The following is a 19,707-nucleotide window of genomic DNA, read 5'->3' as shown; positions in this document are numbered from 1 at the left end:
GTGCGAAAAAAAGGAAGTTCGAAACTAGTGGCGATAAATTTAAACACGACCGAAGGGAGTGTTTTAAATTTTTTCAGTACAGATGGTGTTATTTTTACGCACTAGTGCGAGAAGTGGTTCAACATTTGTCAGGTCGAAACTTCGGAGAGCCATCTGTACTGAAAAACGTCGTACGATACACGTGCGAAAAGGAAATTCGTAACTTGTGTCGATTTAAAACACTCCCTTCGGTTGAGTATTAATTTATCGCCACACGTTTCGAACTTCCTTTTTTACGCACTTGTATCGTAATGTACTATTTAAAAAAAAAAAATGTTTATTTTAAGTGCCAGTTTTATAGATAACATTTACCTTTTATGTGAAACTGAAAATACATAAAAAAAACACAAAAAAACTGGTTTTGCCGAAATTATGCTTGACGTTATATAACATTTTACCTTAATTTTTCCCTCAGAAATGCGTAGTTAAAATCCTTCGGTTCTCGCATATTACACCGTGTATAAAACTCTCAAATAGATGACATCATTACGGCCTTTAGGGAATCCCGACGTCACATCAAGGTGACCTTTTTAAATTATATCTTGACCTTTAATAAGCGTAAAGGGACCCCCGCTGTTATATTATAGTTCATAGCCCTCTTTATCGGTATCCCTATTAATTGTATGTCAAAAACCATGTTTCGATCAGACCGAGATATATTATTGTTTGTTTAGATGTGAAAAATTTATGTTTCAATCTGTACCTCTACCAAGATGTTTAATTTATCGCCCGATATTATACATACATATATTTTACACATTGTATTATACATATATTTTTTCTACTCCCGAACTGTTATTCGTCATTTACAGGGTCGTGCGTAGATCTTCAAAACCCTACATGAAAGTCTATTCCCCAAAGCCAGACACGGCCTGCTTCCCGCGCATGCGCGCAGTAACGAAAAAAATTTAAAAAGCAATATTTTGCTCTGTTACCATGGCAACGTATTGTTATAACGTTACTGCGCGCGTGCGCGGGAAGTCGGCGGGGGATGGCTTTGGGCAGAGCTCGAGCGTTGACGGTGCAAACATTTGCGTCATAACCTAATCACAAAATTAAAATGTTGAATAAACCCCCGACCGCGACATAATGGACCGATTTTCATGAAATATGGCTAAGAACACTCCCTCAGCCACTAACTCAGCTTTCAACACAAAAAAAAACTAAATCGAAATCGGTTCATCCGTTCGGGAGCTACGATGCCACAGACAGACACACACACAGACAGACAAACAGACAGACAGACATGTAAAACTTATAACACCCGGTTAAAAAAAGAAGGAGGTTCTCACTAGACGTCAGGTGGGTGTCAGGTGGGGCAAACAGGCAATAGCAAGGCGAGGAACAGGGCTGGTACCGACTACAAAAATAATTGATTTGTTTATAATTTGGATGTTTAGATTATTGCAATCCGATAAGAAATCTGAATTCAAAGGTGTATTACTTTTTGCTTTTTAGTTTCTCCGTGTTTAGTAACGCGCTTAATTTTGAAGGCGATTTTTATTCTAGACTCATGGTATCCACACTGACCCACATGTAATGTAAACATTTTCATCAAAGACCAGATTCTCATAACCTTGGCATTAAATAAGATTTAACATCAGATAAGACTCGGCCGATGGTATAGACGTTAAGTAAATAGTGCCTATGTCTTGTCAGCGGCCGATACTAAAATCTGACAGATCATTGAAATTTTAGGCATATTGTAAAATGTGAAAACCATTTGTAAGTGTGTTGTCGTGTGTCTGTCTGTGGCGTCGTCGTAGCTCTCGAACGGATGAACCGATTTTTTTTGTTTGAAAGCTGAATTAGTCATGTTTCAATTAGTGTGTGTTCAATTAGTTAGATTTAGCCATGTTTCATAAAAATCGGTCCACTGTGTTTGGGGTTTTTCAAAATTTTAATTTAGTGATTAGGTTATCTATTTCTTTAAGTCAATGGAGCCCAGCCATGCGGGTTTATTGTTATTATTTATTTCCAGACAACATGCTTTTTAGGTGTCTGAAGAAACTTATCAATCCTATAGTCTACTGATTATCAAAACATTGAGACAGAAATAGTTTATTTTTAGTTATAAGTTTGACGTGTCTGTCTGTTTGTCTGTCTGTGGCTGTGTCTGTCCGTGGCATCGTAGCTCCCGACGGATGTCCCGATTTAGATTTAGTTTTTTTTAAACTGAAATAAATGTCATATACAAAGAAAAAATGACCAGGGCCTCCAAGTGTCCAAAGCTGGATTCGAACCAGCATCCTCCGTTATCGCGACGGATGCCTCAAACCACTCGGCCATTCGGTCACGGTGGCAAGGGTCGAAATTTTCAAGTATATGACACAATTACCGAAGGCTAAGGCGCCCCCGGCCATCTCTATTTTATTATTATTTTATTTATATTTTCTATGAGGATAATTTAATTTGTTCTAAGAATTAGTTTTTTTTGTCTGAAAGCTGAGTTAGTCGGGAGTGTTCTTAGCCATGTTTCATGAAAATCGGTCTACTATGTCACGGTGGGGGGCTATTTCAAAATTTTTATTTTGGGGTTAGGTTGTCAAGAAGGCATGTCAATACGCTTTATGATGAATTTATCGCCCGTATAAGGATTACACACTGTATACAATCGGTCAACATCTAAAATTATGGTTTAAGATATTTATTTCTCATAAGATTTAAAAAAAAATTAGAACCACATGTATAAATATTTCCGTCGAAAGTCAAAGACCAGATTCTCACAACCTTGGTGAATTAGATCTAACATCTGATAAGACTGCGAAGATGGCTTGGTTATGTAATGCGTAGTTATAAAGTTAAAACTTATTGCATGTAGTTTTTAGGGTTCCGTACCAAAAAGGTACAAAAGGAACCCGCCGTCTGACGTATGACGCCGCTCTGTCCATCTGTCTGTCTGTCTGTCATATTTCTAAATATCTCGAGAACTACTTATGCTATCGACTTGAAATTTGGAACATTGTGTGTGTACTCCAGATCTTTGATTATCCCAGTTTTTATAGTTTTCCCTTTATGTGGCCATTAAACTCTAACTCTGTACCAAATTTCAGCTCTCTGAGTTTATGGGAAGTACTAGTTCTATTCTGATCGCTTTCGCTTAACTTCGGAACTAAATGACCTACAAACTTGAAATTTTGGATTTTAGGTATGTGATTATAGCTTACTGGATGATGAAAATTTCTTCGTTCTAGTCTTATCCAGAAGTTATCAAATAGGGGTCTGAAAATGCACCGAAATTGATCCAGTAAAGGATGGTACGGCAGTGTTTGCTTCGCGCTCGACTTGGCGGGGGCACTACCGTGCCCCTAGATACTATGTATAAGTAGTAGAACTGGTCTACCACATTATAGTGACATCTGTAATACCATAAATATTAATAGCTTCCTTAGTAAACATATCAGTAATAACTATTAAACACAAAGTACCTATTAGTAATGGTATTGTATTTTACTACCAGTGTAATTTTTATAACTAGCAATATTTTATGAACACGATGGACTAGCATCATATTTTGTTTCATTTTATAGTCTGACCAAAAAGAGTATCTGTCTGCCTGTCTGTCTGTGTGTGTGTTTGTCTGTGGCATCGTAGTTACTGAACGTTTGATTTAGATTTCGTTTTTTTTTGTTTGAAAGCTGAATGAGTCGGGAGTGTTCTTAGCAGTGTTTGATAGAAATCGGTCCACTACCTATGTCGAAGTTTTTTCAAAATGTTAAATGTTAGGTTATTGACTCTAATGCACCCCTGCGCTGTCCATAACTGCTAAAGCTACTTGGAAATGACAATCGTTGCCGCTAGACTCCGATCGAACGCAGTCTGGCTCTGTCGCGCGAATACGGAAAAGTGATAGAGATAGCTCTACGATAACGATATCTATTATTGTAACCGTTTGTGCATTTGGCTGCACGCTACGCAGCCGAAAGGCACAAACGCTCACGAAACGAAACGCTCGTAGATATATATCTCTACCGCTCTTGCGTATTGGCGCGACAGAGCCAGACTACCTTTCGCGGCGTTTCGTTTTCGTTTCGCGTCGCAGAAATGCCATTCGGCTACGGCACATTTCGCACACGAAAGGTTTTTTTTGAGGTTCATAAACTTGGTCTAGTCAAGGACCTTGTGTTAATTGCTGTCAAAAACCTGCTAAATGAAGATGACGCAAATTCAGTGCGGAACTGAATCTGTTTACGAAAAGCATGGGAATTCGCGAGTTTAAAAAAAATGGCTAAAAAACTGCAATTTAATATGTTATTCATATAGTTCAATTAAGGCTTGAAATTGGCGGACCATGTCGTATATATAATGAACATTTTTAAAGCATCTAATGGTTATTGTTTAAGATAAGATAAGATAATCATTTATTGCAAACCATGGTATACAAAGTTGTTTACATCTAGGTATAGGTACACGGGATCACATGGCACCCTGGTAGGGTATGGCAATTTTTCTTATACTATTTAAACAAACATATTTTTAGGTTTAGTCTAAATGAAATATATAAAAAAATATATGTTTTTAATACATATAATTATTGTAAGTGAGTCTCTCCATGTATTCTCGAATAGAATAATATGCTTTTTTAATAGGAATATTTTGAGTTTAGTATTAAATAGATTTGTTTTTTTGATACATTTTATCTGGTTAGGTAGCTTGTTGTATATTTGTATAGCTCTATAGTAAGGACCTCTTTTATATATATCCAAAATCGGCTCTGGGAGGACGATTTGGTCTCTGCGACGGGCGCTCTTGTTAAATTCAAATAGATTTAAGTTATTTTTATATTAAAGGAAAAAATTGAAAAATTTACGCTTCCGGCGGGACTAGGGGCGGCGGGGTAGATGGCGCTAGACGTCACCCCAAGACGTGTGTACAAAAAAATAAAACCGCCTTCAAAAAAAGCGTGTTACAAAACACGGAGAAACTAAAAAGCCAAAAATAATAAACCTTCGAATTCAGATTTCTTATCGGATTGCAATAATCTAAACATCCAAATTAAAAACAAATCAATTATTTTTGTAGTCGGTTCCAGACCTGTTCGTCGCCTTGCTATTTCCTGTTTGCCCCACCCAACCATACGCAGGCTGGCCCCGACTCCAAAAATAATTGATTTGTTTATAATTTGGATGTTTAGATTATTGCAATCCGATAAGAAATCTGAATTCGAAGGTTTATTATTTTTGGCTTTTTAGTTTCTCCGTGTTTTGTAACACGCTTTTTTTGAAGGCGGTTTTATTTTTTGTTAAAAAGTTAATTTATTTGTTGATTTTTAGTGGTTCCTAGTGATATTATATGTATCAGTCCGAATATATGTACAGTAGTGAAAGAATTATCCTTTAACTCCTAACCGTTGAGGAGTTGACCTTCCATCATCAGCTCAGCCACATAAAATTATTACTATCAGGCGTAAATACTGGTGTACCTTTGAAAAATACACTAAGAACATTACATGTACCTATAACATTTGAAGAGTTCCCTCGATTTCTCCAAGATCCCATCATCAGACCCCGACTTGGTGCCAATGGGACCATCTCGGGGTTATACCCGTTCGATCAAAAAAAAAATTTGAAAATCGGTCCACGATTCTCGGAGATATCGAGTAACATACATAAAAAAAAAAAAAAAAAACATTCAGTCGAATTGAGAACCTCCTCCTTTTTTGAAGTCGGTTAAAAAGGAAAGGCATGGAAAGATTTGCGAGGTCCGGCGTGGCTTCCGTAGCTCAATTGGTAAGAGCATTGCACGGATTGCAAAAATGGTGCGGGTTCAAGTCCCGCCGGAAGCGTAAATTTTTCCATTTTTTCCTTTAATATAAAAATGTTTAGAATCGTTAGCAGACGTTTCTGCTTAATAAAAATTAGATTTAAGTTATTTTTGACAAATGTACTTATTTCTAATATGTACAAAGAAGGAAGGGTCAATATCTGTAGGGCCTGAAAATGTGGTTTACAGCTGTCGGTCTCGGGAATGTTAGTTATGACACAGAATATATAATAGTACAAGTACAGAAGGCTCACTCCTTTGATGTTCACAAAACGCCGCCATTCTAAATTCTTACCTACATTAACAAACGGATCGCACGAGTGCAGACGACATTGAATTCTATTGCGCCGCGCGAAGGTCGTCGCCACTGAATGGGCCGCGAACTCGCGGCCGCCGGCATGTACTTGTAGCGCGGCGAAAGGATCGCAGAGTGAGCCGCCCCTGGTTATGATACGGATGCATTTTTTTTTGTTACATGTTATTTTAACATATAATATGATTGATAATATTACATGCGAAATAATACTAATTAGACAGATATAAAAGTGAGACAATCATGCATTAAGAATTGTACGAAATAACCTAACCACAAAATTAAAATTTTGAAAAAGCCCCCACCGCGACATAGTAGACCGATTTTCATGAAATATTGCTAAGAACACTAACTACAGCAGACTAACTCAGCTTTCAGACAAAATAAAACTAAATCTAAATCGGTTCATCCGTTCGGGAGCTACGATGCCACAGACAGACAGACAAACAGACAGACACTGTGTCTGTCAAAATGGAGCGACTAATTGACGTGATTTTTTAGGTGCATGGAGATAGTTGAAGGTTTGGAGAGTGACATAGGCTACTTTTTTAAACCCCGACGCAAAAACGACGGGGTGTTATAAGTTTGACGTGTCTGTCTGTGTGTGTGTCTGTCTGTCTGTCTGTATGTCTGTTTGTCTGTCTGTAGGCCTAGCACATGATGGCCGCGAGAGTATGTCGCCGCGAGATAGATGTCACGTCTTCTTCTAACTGTATTAATGACATAAGGACGGGTAGTCTATCTCGCGGCGACATACTCTCGCGGCCATCATGTGCTAGGCCTACTGTTTGACTGTCTGTCTGTGTGTGTGTCTGTCTGTGTGGGAGTATTCTTGGCCATGTTTTATGAAAATCGGCCCCCTATATCGCGGTTGGGGGTTTTTTCAAAATTTTAATTTTGTGGTTAGGTTATTGTCTCTTTCTAATGCAGGTGGAGCCACGGGCAAAAGCTAGTATATGTATATTATATTTGAAGCATATAACCTCTCGCTGTACTTAATTTTAATGTATTCAAACTCGCACTTATAAACAATGCAAGGTGTTGGTTCTCTAATTATTCTCAAATGTCAGCCGTGACTCATGTGTCTGTCATCCGTCAGTATAACATAGTCATATATCAAGAAAACATTTCCCCGTTTTTTTATAAACCTCACAAATCTTATGTTTACATAATTTACTTATAATATGCGCCTGCGAGTGCAAATGACAGGATTCAGTGAAGGAACAGGGGGCCGATTTTTGAGTCTCACTGTCACTAAAATACATACATACATACAATCACGCCTGTATCCCGTAAAGGGGTAGGCAGAGCACATGAAACTACTAAAGCCTCAGTGCCACTCTCGGCAAAATAAGGGGTTGAAAGAAAACGAAACTGTGGCATTGCAGTGACAGGTTGCCAGCCTCTCGCCTACGCCACAATTTAACCCTAATCCCATAGTCGCCTTCTACGACACCCACGGGAAGAAAGGGGGTGGTGAAATTCTTAACCCGTCACCACACAGGCACTAAAATACCGGTTGAAAACGGTGAATTGCCAATTATTTTCAGTGACAATTTTCTGAATTCAAACGCGTGAGACTCAAAAATCGGCCCCCAGAGGGGCCTTTGCGTCAAAATACAGGAAACTGAGAATTTCACGAAAGTTATTCTAGAAAACTATTAAAAAAGTAAACTAGTGCATGAGCATTGTAAGTACCTACTGTATGCAGCGGTGTTTCACTGAGTCAAAAAATACTCGTGGCGTCTTTACTAACAATTTTCGGCTTCGTCTCAAATTGTTACCCACGCCACTCGTCTTTTTTGACCTCCTTTAAACGTCTGTTGCATAAAATACTATTAATTTACGATAGATGGGCTGCGATCCTCCTAATATAAGCAGTGCTTATCTATTGCGAAATCATTGAAACGAGAATAAAACTAAGCATTTAAAGGTTAATTTTTATAAGTCATTGAATGCCAATGTGAAAATAATATGACTGATTCCCATTCAAGGCACAATACCTAATTAAAATACATTTTTCTAGCAAATCCATCATTATTTCCTACTATAGATCCTGATGATATCACTATAGTTAATGATTTATTTACAATTCGATCGTAAAAAACTGTTCATTCATGTTTAGATTTCCCCTAGCCTTTTCCGGTTTTTTTAACGAGACGATGTATCTTATGAAAATAATGATGAATAACATACGGATGGTTATGACGAAAAAGTTACAAAAACTGCAAATTAAATTAAAACCATAATAAAAAAACCGGTCAAGTGCGAGTTGGACTCGCCCACCGAGGGTTCCGTACAAACTTTCAAACTCCCCAGTTAAAATAATCTCATGTTTTCACATAACTCTAACGACTTGACTAGAAGACAAAAGTATACCCCAAAAGTATAACGATACCCCACTTGACCTAGTAACTTGAAATTTACAGTTTGCCCCCCTTTCATTTTGGCCATTTTCTACAATTAAAATTAATAAATTTAAAATAATTATACCTTCTATTTGTAGAGGTTCAAAATGTTCACAACTATTCCAAATTTCAAGTCTACTAATGCTATCATTAGTAGTTCTCGAGATATTTAGGAATGTGACAGACGGACAGACAGACGGACAGAGTCGCACCATAAGGGTTCCTGTTGTACCTTTTTGGTACGGAACCCTAATAAATAAATATTATAGGACATTCTTACACAGATTGACTGAGTCCCACGGTAAGCTCAAAAAGGCTTGTGTTGTGGGTACTCAGACAACGACACACTTATACACATAGAAAACATCCATGACTCAGGAACAAATATCTGTGCTCATCACACAAATAAATGCCCTTACCGGGATTCGAACCCGGGACCGCGGCGTAGCAGGCAGGGTCACTACGCGCTAGGCCAGACCGGTAACACCGATATGATACTGACCTGTCTGAATGTTACAGACTTTTCATCACCCTCCCACACTAAATGTACAATTACATGCGAGAGGGATTTATACAAAATCGTTCTCTCAAGGGAGTTATGAAATTTCTTGTACCGTGTTTAACTTTTTTACCTTTTTATATATTATTTACTTACATCGGAGTGTGATGAAAAACTTTGCGTGTAACTCGGGGCGTAAGTTCGTTTTCACATAGATATATGATGTCGGAAGGATTTCAATGGAAAACAACCAAGATTGCGCCTGTAATTATTGGATATTGGTCGGACATCCGATATCGGATCGGATAATGTAAAGACGCACTAAGAATATTGCATACTCGAGTCTTTAAATCGCTCCGGCAATTTGTCGCGAATTAACTCACTGTCGACATCAAGATTACTCAACTTAAATGTACCTACAATACTTATAATTTATCAGGATGGTACTTATCCATACTTAATATTATAAATGGGAAAGTGTGTGTGTCTGTTTGTTCGTCCGTCTTTCACGGCAAAACGGAGCGACGAATTGACGTAATTTTTTAGGTGGAGATAGTTGAAGGGATGGAGAGTGACATAGGCTACTCTTTGTCTCTTTCTAATGCGAGCGAATTCGCGGGCGCAAGCTAGTTAGTAATAAATGATTAGGTGCCTAATTCGATTTTGCTAATAAATGCAGTACTTAGATCATCTGTCTATCTGTTCATCCAAACTAATGATGTCATGATATCCGCCATTAAATCTAACCTGAAATATGAATATATTAGACTAAACATAATTCTACACTCAACTCTACATCGATCGTAAATTCTTTTCGTCTTTTCAATATCACGGAAGCGACTTGTTGTTATTACTATAGCTATTCGAGTTCATCGCCTCAATAAGACTTTATTACCATCATCATCATATCAGCCCTTATATCGCCCACTGCCACAGAATATATAATAGTACAAGGGGTAATAGTACAAGTACAGAAGGCTCACTCCTTTGATGTTCACAAAATGCCGCCATTCTAAATTCTTACCTACATTTACAAACGGACCGCACGCGAGCAGCCAACATTGAATTTTATTGCGCCGCGCGAAGGTCGTCGCCACTGAATGGGCCGCGAACTCGCGGCCGCCGGCATGTACTTGTAGCGCGGCGAAAGGATCGCGGAGTGAGCCGCCCCTGCTAATACGCCACTTGTCCCGGTCCTGGGCTAGTCTCATCCAGTTGTGACCCGCAACTTTCCGGATGTCGTCCACCCAACGAGCTATTGGATGCCAAGCGCTTCTTACATCTGTGAGCGGCCACCATTCTGTTCTGTTATCATTTTTAACCCCCCACGCAAAAACGAAGGGGTGTTATAAGTTGAAGTGTCTGTCTGTCTGTCTGTTTGTCTGTCTGTCTGTGTGTATAATAAAATATAACTTATTTTTAACCCCCGACGCAAAAACGACGGGGTGTTATATGTTTGACGTGTCTGTCTTTTTGTCTGTTTGTCTGTCTGTCTGTGGCATCGTGTCTGTGGCATCGTAGCTCCCGAACGGATGAACACATTTTGATTTAGTTTTTTTGTCTGAAAGCTGAGTTAGTCGGGAGTGTTCTTAGCCATGTTTCATGAAAATCAGTCCACTATGTCGCGGTCAGGGTTTTTTTCAAAATTTTAATTTTGTGGTTAGGTTATAGTCCATCTGCTATCACTCTGCCTAGCAACATGTCCCGCCCAACTCTTAAACTAAAATTTTAACTTACCCACAAAACTAAAATTTTGAAAAAAACCCCGACCGCGACATAGTAGACCAATTTTCATGAAACATGACTAAGAACACTCCCGACTAACTCAGCTTTCAAACAAAAGAAACTAAATTTAAATCGGTTCATCCGTTCGGAAGCTACGATGCCTCAGACAGACACACACACAGACAGACAGACATGTCAAAGTTATAACACCCCGTCGTTTTTGCGTCGGGGGTTAAAACTGCCGATTTCAAGATCGCGAGACGATTTAGTTGAAGCGTTATTAACAACACCCATTCATAGTAAACATAACATATAAAATAATCATCGAAATAATTGAGTTTTTGCTACCGGATTCTAAAACTTGTAGAACCGTTTTTATTGTTTAACAATATAAAATAAGAGGAATTGCGTGTCTGTTTTAATCCGTTCTCGGTTTTTTTGGGTATTGCCCTGTACAGTCATGTGCGATTACATCTAAATAATATAACCTAACCACAAAATTAAAATTTTGAAAAAACCCCCGACCGCGACCTAGTGGACCGATTTTCATGAAACCTGGCTAAGAACACTCCCGACTAACTCAGCTTTCAAACAAAAAAAACTAAATCAAAATCGGTTCATCCGTTCGAGAGCTACGATGCCACAGACAGACACACACACAGACAGACAGACAAACAGACAGACAGACATACACACAGACAGACACGTCAAACTTATAACACCCCTTCGTTTTTGCGTCGGGGGTTAAAAAGGTAACGAGCGAAATCTTCTATTTATTTATGAATATCTACTTATCCCATCAACAACCTAACCACAAAATTAACATTTTGAAAAAACCCCCGACATATTGGACCTATTTTTCATGAAACATGGCTAAGAACACTCCCTACTAACTCAGCTTTCAAACAAATAAGTTTCATTGCAGAAATTTCATTTTTAACCCCCGACGCAAAAACGAAGGGGTGTTATAAGTTTGACGTGTCTGTCTGTGTGTATGTCTGTCTGTCTGTCTGTCTGTCTGTCTGTCTGTTTGTCTGTCTGTCTGTGTGTGTGTCTGTCTGTGGCATCGTAGCTCTCGAACGGATGGACCGATTTTGATTTAGTTTTTTTTTGTCTGAAAGCTGAGTTAGTCGGGTGTGTTCTTAGCCATGTTTCATTAAAATCGGTCCACTAGGTCGCGGTCGGGGGTATTTTCAAAATTTTAATTGGCACAAGCTTTCATCGCTGACTGTACCTTTCTTTCAACAGTCATCTACTGCTCTCCGAACGTTTCTAAAAACCCCTTACTCGATGGGGATACGACGTTTCATAACAGAGTTCCTATGACCACCTTTCTGCTCCATCATCAGATCAGCTCTATGATACTATAATGATGCACTGTCACGTGATTTACATATGTGTGCAAAATTTCAGCTCAATCGGAAACCGGGAAGTGGGTCAAATTTAGCTCCTACGTTTTGACGCACACTAACATACTAATAAGGCAAGTTGAACAAAAGCTTGTAAAAAACTAAATCTAAATCGGTTCATCCATTCGGGAGCTACGATGCCGCAGATCGACAGACATACAAACAGACAAAAAGACAGAAAGGCAGACAGACAGACACGTCAAACTTAAACACCCCGTCGTTTTTGCGTTGGAGGTTACAAAAGGTAACCAGCGAATTCTGCTACTTACCTATTTGTTATGAATACCTAAATATATTTTTTAACAAGCAGAAACGTCTGCTAACGATTCTAAACATTTTATATTAAAGGAAAAAATGGAAAAGTTTACGCTTTCGGAAGCGTAAATTTTTCCATTTTTTCCTTTAATATAAAATACCTAAATATCCCAAAAAACAAATGTGAAATTAGAGCCAAGTTCAAAAATACGATATATGATACGATATACGCCTTGGTTGGTGACTTCAACAAAAGAAGTGAGATCTAAATGGGTGCCAAGTTCAATGTTGAGTCCTGAAATTTATTTATAACAACAAAAAATATAATTTATTTTTAACCCCCGACGCAAAAACGACGGGGTGTTATATGTTTGACGTGTCTGTCTTTTTGTCTGTCTGTGTGTGTGTGTCTGTCTGTGGCATCGTAGCTCCCGAACGGATGAGCCGATTTCGATTTAGTTTTTTTTGTTTGAAAGCTGAGTTAGTCGGGAGTAATTTTTATTAAGCAGAAACGTCTGCTAACGATTCTAAACATTTTTATATTAAAGGAAAAAATGGAAAAATTTACGCTTCCGGCGGAAAAAAAAATGGTGCGGGTTCAAGTCCCGCCGGAAGCGTAAATTTTTCCATTTTTTCCTTTAATATAAAAATGTTTAGTCGGGAGTGTTCTATTTCATGAAAATCGGTCCACTAGGGGTTTTTTCAACATTTTTAATTTTGTGGTTAGGTTAATAATATAACTTAGGATAATAAGTATATTGTAGAATATTGTAGCCAAAGGTCTGACTTGGCTAGTTTTCATATACGAAATAGAGACCGTCACTTCGCTTCTCCAAAAATCTCATTTACTCATACAAGCCGTCAAAATAAACAAGGAACCGATGAACTTAATCAATATGGCATCTTATACTCATTAACTGTTAACAGTGTTAGCCACCAGGAAGAGAATCTATAGAAAACTATCCATACAAATAACATGACCTCTAAGCCAAAGGTTATCCGTGGGTGGCATTGTTTAAAAGTTTAAACCGAAGAGTAACTGTGCCTCACAAGATTCGGAAGTTCTATATTATTATGTTACTTGATAGCGTAATAGTATTTTATGCAACTGGTGGTTAAAAGGTCAAAAAAGGTGAGTGGCGTGGGTAACAATTTGAGGCGAAGCCGAAAATTGTTAATAAAGACGCCACGAGCATTTTTTGACTCAGTTAAACACCGTTGCATACAATACTTTTTCTACGACCAAGCACTTATTTTGAAAGAAAATTATAAATTCAACAAATACCTACTTTCAGTCATGTTAGTTATCTATAGTGGACCGCCTACCATTTTGAATATGCAGTTTGAGTGCAAACATGAAAATAAAACTGTCTATGGTATGGTTCTTTGAAGCCTAGCCACTAAGACGAATCGAGCCGAGTTGAATCGAGTTCTCATACATTTGAATGCGATTCGACGCGTCGCCAATCAACGCAGCAGAAAACGAAGGAGTCTCGACTCTGCGAATTGGTTTGTTAAGTTGGTAGCAATGTATTTACTGAACTGTAACAGCTATATCGTGCTACTTCTACTAAATGTTTTCAGGGTATAGACTAGATAGACTTGTCCTGACATCTTTTATGTAGGGTTTTTAAGTTCTATGCACGACCTTGTAACTCACGAATAACAGTACGGGAGTAGAAAAAAGTTTAAACCGAAGAGTAACTGTGCCTCTACAAGATTCGGAAGTTCTATATGTTACTTGATAGCGTAAAGATAAAATGTATATATTATCATTTTCAGTACGAATGGCGGTTTTTTTAACCCCCGACGCAAAAACGACGAGGTGATATAAGTTTGACGTGTCTGTTTATCTGTCTGTCTGTGTGTGTCTGTCTGTCTGTGGCATCGTGGCTCCCGAACAGACCGATTTAGATTTAGTTTTTTTTTTTCTGCAAGCTGAGTTAGTCGGGAGTGTTCTTAGCCATGTTTCATGGAAATCGGTCTACTATGTCGCGGTCGGGTTTTTTTTTTTTCAAAATTTTAATTTTGTGGTCAGGTTATTTTACGCACCAGTGCGAGAAGTGGTTCATTATGTCAGGGCGAAACTTCGGAGGCCTATCTGTACTGAAAAACGTCGTACGATACACGTGCAAAAAAGGAAACTGGAAATCGGTCTTGCCTTTTTCGCACTTGTATCGTAATGTACTATTTTGGTTCTGGTAGTAAGAGTTAGAGCGTTTTCACATTTTCTGATCCGATATCGGATCTAGGAAGTCTGTCAAAGACAAATATGTCAAAGATGACACCTTTAATGTACTAGCTTTTTCCTACCGCTTCGCTCGCGTTATATTCGGAAATTGCTCCACACAAACTCCCCCCCCCATTTTAGGGAAGTTGGAGGTTAGAAAGAGACAAAATGTAGCCTATGTCACTCTCCATCTCTTCAACTATCTCCAATTCAAAAATCACGATAGTTCGTCGCTCCGTTTTGCCGTGAAAGACGGACAAACAAACAGACACACACTTTCCCATAATATTAGTATGGATTGGTCTTATATCCGATGGCTATGGATCGGATTATGTGAAAGCGCACTTGCCATGTTAGGTTTTTTTATAACTTTCTTTAGTAAAATGGTCTTCCACCGTCAAGTCTCTCAGACTCGGGTTATTTATCTTAAGTTTTACAAAATCATCGATTTTTGCTATTTTAAGTTAAACATACATATAATCACGCTTGTATCCCATAAAGGGGTAGGCAGAGCACATGAACTACTAAGTTTCAGTGCCACTCTTGGCAATAAGGGGTTGAAAGAAATCCAAATTGTGACATTAGAAATCCAAATTGTGACATTGTATTTTAAGTTAAAAGCCTTGTTTTATAACGAGTTATTTATTCAATAATTTATTATTTATTATATCGCGGGCCACGAAATTAGCATAATTTCATTATGTCCTCCGAAATCTTCCTCTGCCATTGAATGTTTCGCAACTTACCTTGATACGGTTACTTTTCGTTTGAAAAGACGAGTTAATAATATAGAACTACTACCATGACTGGACCATTTTTTTCAAAGTTGTCCACCCCACTTTTTTTTTTGGATTTGGAAATTTTTATGTGATTTCCACTCAGAATAGCGAGCTCTGAAAACCGGCCAAGAGTAATAACTAAACAAGAATAATAACTAAACATCCAAATTATAAAATAATCAATTATATTTGGAGTCAGGGCCAGCTTGTTGGGTGGGACAAACAGGACAAACAGGACATATAGCAAGGCGAGGAACAGGGCTGGTACCGACTACAAAAATAACTGATTATTTTATAATTTGGATGTTTAGGTATTTAGGTTTAGACAGGAAATCTAATCATATAATTTTTTGCTTTTTAGTTTCTTCGTGTTTTCTAACGCGCTTATTTTTTGAAGACGGTTTTTTTCTAATTATAATGAATGGGACAGACAATCTTAGGCGTAGGTGCCTTAATTTACTTACTACTAACTATACGCGAATTGTCGAAAATAAGCTCAGTAGTCTTTATCATAACTAGTCTCTGCTTTCCGTTTATTATCATTACCATACGAGATCAATATTACTGACGGTCAACGGTAATGATCAAGTAATATCAAATTAGTATAGTCATGGTTTATACAAGATTGTCTTAATATCATTCTTATGATTGTTTACATGTGATAATTAGGTACCTTAAGTTTTTCAAAGTGGTGATGATTATAATTTTTGTAGTAAGTAGACGGTTAATGGAGTTCATAACAGTAGCTAGTTTGTTTAAATTCATTCCTGTTTTTTAGAAATATTTTTTTGAATATCTCATTTGACCGATGAACACGGTTGGTGATATGAATAGCGGTCGTGCCTTAGTCTGCGCTATGACTCCCGATTTAAAAAAAAAGGCCAATCCGTCAAGTTGACGTCTGACAGATTTGAAACTTGCCGCTGTTGATATTGCAACATTATTTATACCCTGTGTTCCCTAATTTGTGCTGTTTTTGAGTTTTTATCGACGACTTCTGCCTGCCCTTGGATTTTGTAGTACCCGCATCTCACGACGACCACCATACATCTATTTTACATTCGGAATTGGACGCCTTCACGACGACTTAGCTCACGTATTTTTGGACAACGATTCTGCTTTTCTCGACAACCCTTGCGCTGCCCTTAGAACTACTTGCTCCCTTCGACGATTATCACTTGCAAATAAGGATAAAATGGCTGGTATAAATGACCGAGAAGCTTCCTACCCATTAGTTCACGATCCAAAGTATTACATGGACGAAATGAGATGCTTTGTTCCATCGTGCAAAAATATAGAAGCAAACAATCCCTATTTAAGTTATTTGCGTGTACCGCAATCTTTTAAAGAGATAAAGTGTAAAGACTGAAGCTTTGGAAAGAACATAGGAAACCCAAAACAATTTTATTGGTCAATGGAATTCTTGGGAGAAAAGTGTGCTGACTACTAGAGTTACACGCCATTGCCTTTTTAAAATAATATATAATGATGATATAGATGGAAAGAATATGTGACCATTTCAATTTCAGTGAAGTAACGGTAACAGGAATTTTCAAAATGGACCATTTTTTGAAACCTCACTCTGTAGTGAACCACGGTCAGATCAGATATTTAAATAATAGTGTTTTCATGTCATTGCTTGTGTTTTTGCTTTGGTGAGTTTGCAGGATAATTTAATAAAACTACATTGATCGATTCTTTTGTTTTATTATAGTATTTTTGTTTTTAGTTTGAATAGGTAGTACTCATGCTGTCATGCTGAAACATCAGACTCAGGCAGGGCATTCCACTCTTTACATATTGAAATGAAATATTTATTTTTTAAGTAGGCATATTACAATGCGCATATGAACGTCAAATAAAGCTACGCCGGCTCTAACCCTACGCCTCAGTCTCGAGAAAATTTCAGTCCCCCCACAGGAAGAGGAGGGTACCAAGTTATCTATAACTATACTATGGGACCGGCAAACTCGGCGGGCCACTTCTTTTCAAAACATTACATCTTAATAATTAACATGCATTAAATTATAAATAAATCCGTCTCATTTCTTATCTAAAATAGTGTTTTCATTTTCGTTGATATGCACTGTCACTAAATAATATTTTTTTTGTGATATGGTGTTCAGAAACGACTTTGGCTCTTACAATGCATCTGGTGTCATCTCTCTTCAGCTCCACAAAACCAACTGCACTTTGGACATAACCATTTCTCATCATCATTGGCCACGCCACAACGATCACACACAAAACGTGAGTCTGCAGGGAGAGGCCGAGCCAGCGAAGTCTTCTCTGCTTTAACATAGCACATAAGCTGCAACTATGTGTCCTCGACAGCACTACCTCATTGCTAACTTTATCTTGCCATGTAACATCAAGTATAGTCCTCAGGCAGCGCATGTGGATAGCCTTAATCGCTTCTAGAAGCCCTATAAATAAGAAAAAAAATCCTGGTATAAGTGATGTTAGTGTTTTATATACACAGACAAGACATGTTTATCTTAAAGTATAAGCAACTTACATCAATGTTTTCTCACCCTAATCTCTACAATGTTGTGCTTGTCGCTATTCCTTAAATATTCTATAATAACCGCCATGTCTGTTTCCAGAGTTTGTTTTCACAAAGTCCTTTGATCTGCTCATTTTATTTGCTAAACTAGCTTGTAGTATGTCGAGAAAAGCAAAATCGCCGTTGTCCAAAATACGTGAGCCAAGTCGTCGTGAAGGCGTCCAATTCCGAATGTAAAGTAGATGTATTGTGATCGTCGTGAGATGTGGGTACTACAAAATCCAGGGGCAGTCAGAAGTCGTCGATAAAAACTCAAAAACAGCACAAATTAGGGAACACAGGGTATAAATAATGTTGCAATATCAACAGCGACATGTTTCAAATCTGTCAGACGTCAACTTGACGGATTGGCCTTTTTTTTAAATCGGGAGTCATAGCGCAGACTAAGGCACGACCGCTATTCATATCACCAACCGTGTTCATCGGTCAAATAAGATGTTCAAAAAAATATTTCTAAAAAACAGGAATGAATTTAAACAAACTAGCTACTGTTATGAACTCCATTAACCCTGTACTTACTACAAAAAATATAATCATCACCACTTTAAAAAACTTAAGGTACCTAATTGTTTCCTTATTTGTAGCTATTTGTAACACCTTTAAAGGACTCGTAATGTACCAAAGAGACTTTTCACAAGCATTTTTTTAACGCCTTAGTTTGTTAGCATGTTATGTTATTTGGGTCAAAACGTAGAAGCTAAATTTGACCCACCCCGCTTTCCGATTGAGCTGAAATTTTGCACACATATGTAAATGACGTGACAATGCAATGTTATGGTATCATGGAGCTGATCTGAGGTAGGAGCAGAAAGGTGGCCATAGGAACTCTATTATGAAACGTCGTATCCCCATCGAGTAAGGGGGTTTTCAGAAACGCCTCGGAGAGCAGCAGATGACTGTTAAAAGAAAGGTACAGTCGGAGATAAAAGCTTGTTCCAAAAAAATTTTTTTTTTTTGCAAAAGAAACTTATTAAATAATGCTATGAATGGTATGAATGGTAGGTATTATTACTATAATTCATAGTAACGTGAAGTGCTCTTGCGTTTTATAGTGCCGATTTTTTAACCCCCGACGCAAAAACGAAGGGGTGCTATAAGTTTGACGTGTCTGTCTGTCTGTCTGTCTGTTTGTCTGTCTGTGTGTGTGTCTGTCTGTGGCACCGTAGCTCCCGAACGGGTGAACCGATTTCGATTTAGTTTTTTTTGTTTGAAAGCTGAGTTAGTCGGGAGTGTTCTTAACCATGTTTCATGAAAATCGGTCCACTATGTCGCGGTCGGGGGTTTTTTCAAAATTTTAATTTTTAACTCAAAAATTAGGTGTTTAATACTAAACTGTCATTCATATTTATAGATTTCTTCAGTACACCGTGGGCCTGAATAACCTGAAAGGTTTTAACCACGCATTTTTAATTTAGAAACAAACAAAAAAATGTATATTGTTTTTGTAATTTTTGGAATTTTTTTTTTGTCGCTTTTAATATACAGAGTGTAACAAAAATGGTGGTGATCCGTTTAAGGGCGTACTCAGTATCGTATTCTTATCAGGAAAAAGTAGAAAATTTTTTTTCGCTAAAAAAATTTTCACTTTTGTATGAGCCGGGCCGCGCGAATCGGTCGAATCTCCATACAAAGATAAAAAAAATTTTTGCGAATAAAAATTTTTATCCTACTTTTTCCTGATGAGAATACGATACTGATTACGCCCTTAAACGGATCACCAC

At 37.9% G+C, this 19,707-nt stretch overlaps 1 long non-coding RNA gene across 1 annotated transcript; it reads right to left on the bottom strand.

The window, feature by feature from the left end:
* Positions 1 to 17,110: 17,110 nt before the first annotated feature.
* On the bottom strand, positions 17,111 to 18,546 carry LOC125240320. The gene is made up of 2 exons (XR_007178603.1): positions 17,939 to 18,546; positions 17,111 to 17,846 (listed from the first exon to the last, which is right to left on the bottom strand). It is a non-coding gene; the product is annotated as an uncharacterized LOC125240320 (long non-coding RNA).
* Positions 18,547 to 19,707: the final 1,161 nt, after the last annotated feature.

The sequence above is a fragment of the Leguminivora glycinivorella genome, chromosome 27 (genome assembly GCF_023078275.1).
Source record: "Leguminivora glycinivorella isolate SPB_JAAS2020 chromosome 27, LegGlyc_1.1, whole genome shotgun sequence".
NCBI lineage: Eukaryota > Metazoa > Arthropoda > Insecta > Lepidoptera > Tortricidae > Leguminivora > Leguminivora glycinivorella.
This window is presented reverse-complemented; position numbering and strand designations above follow the sequence as displayed.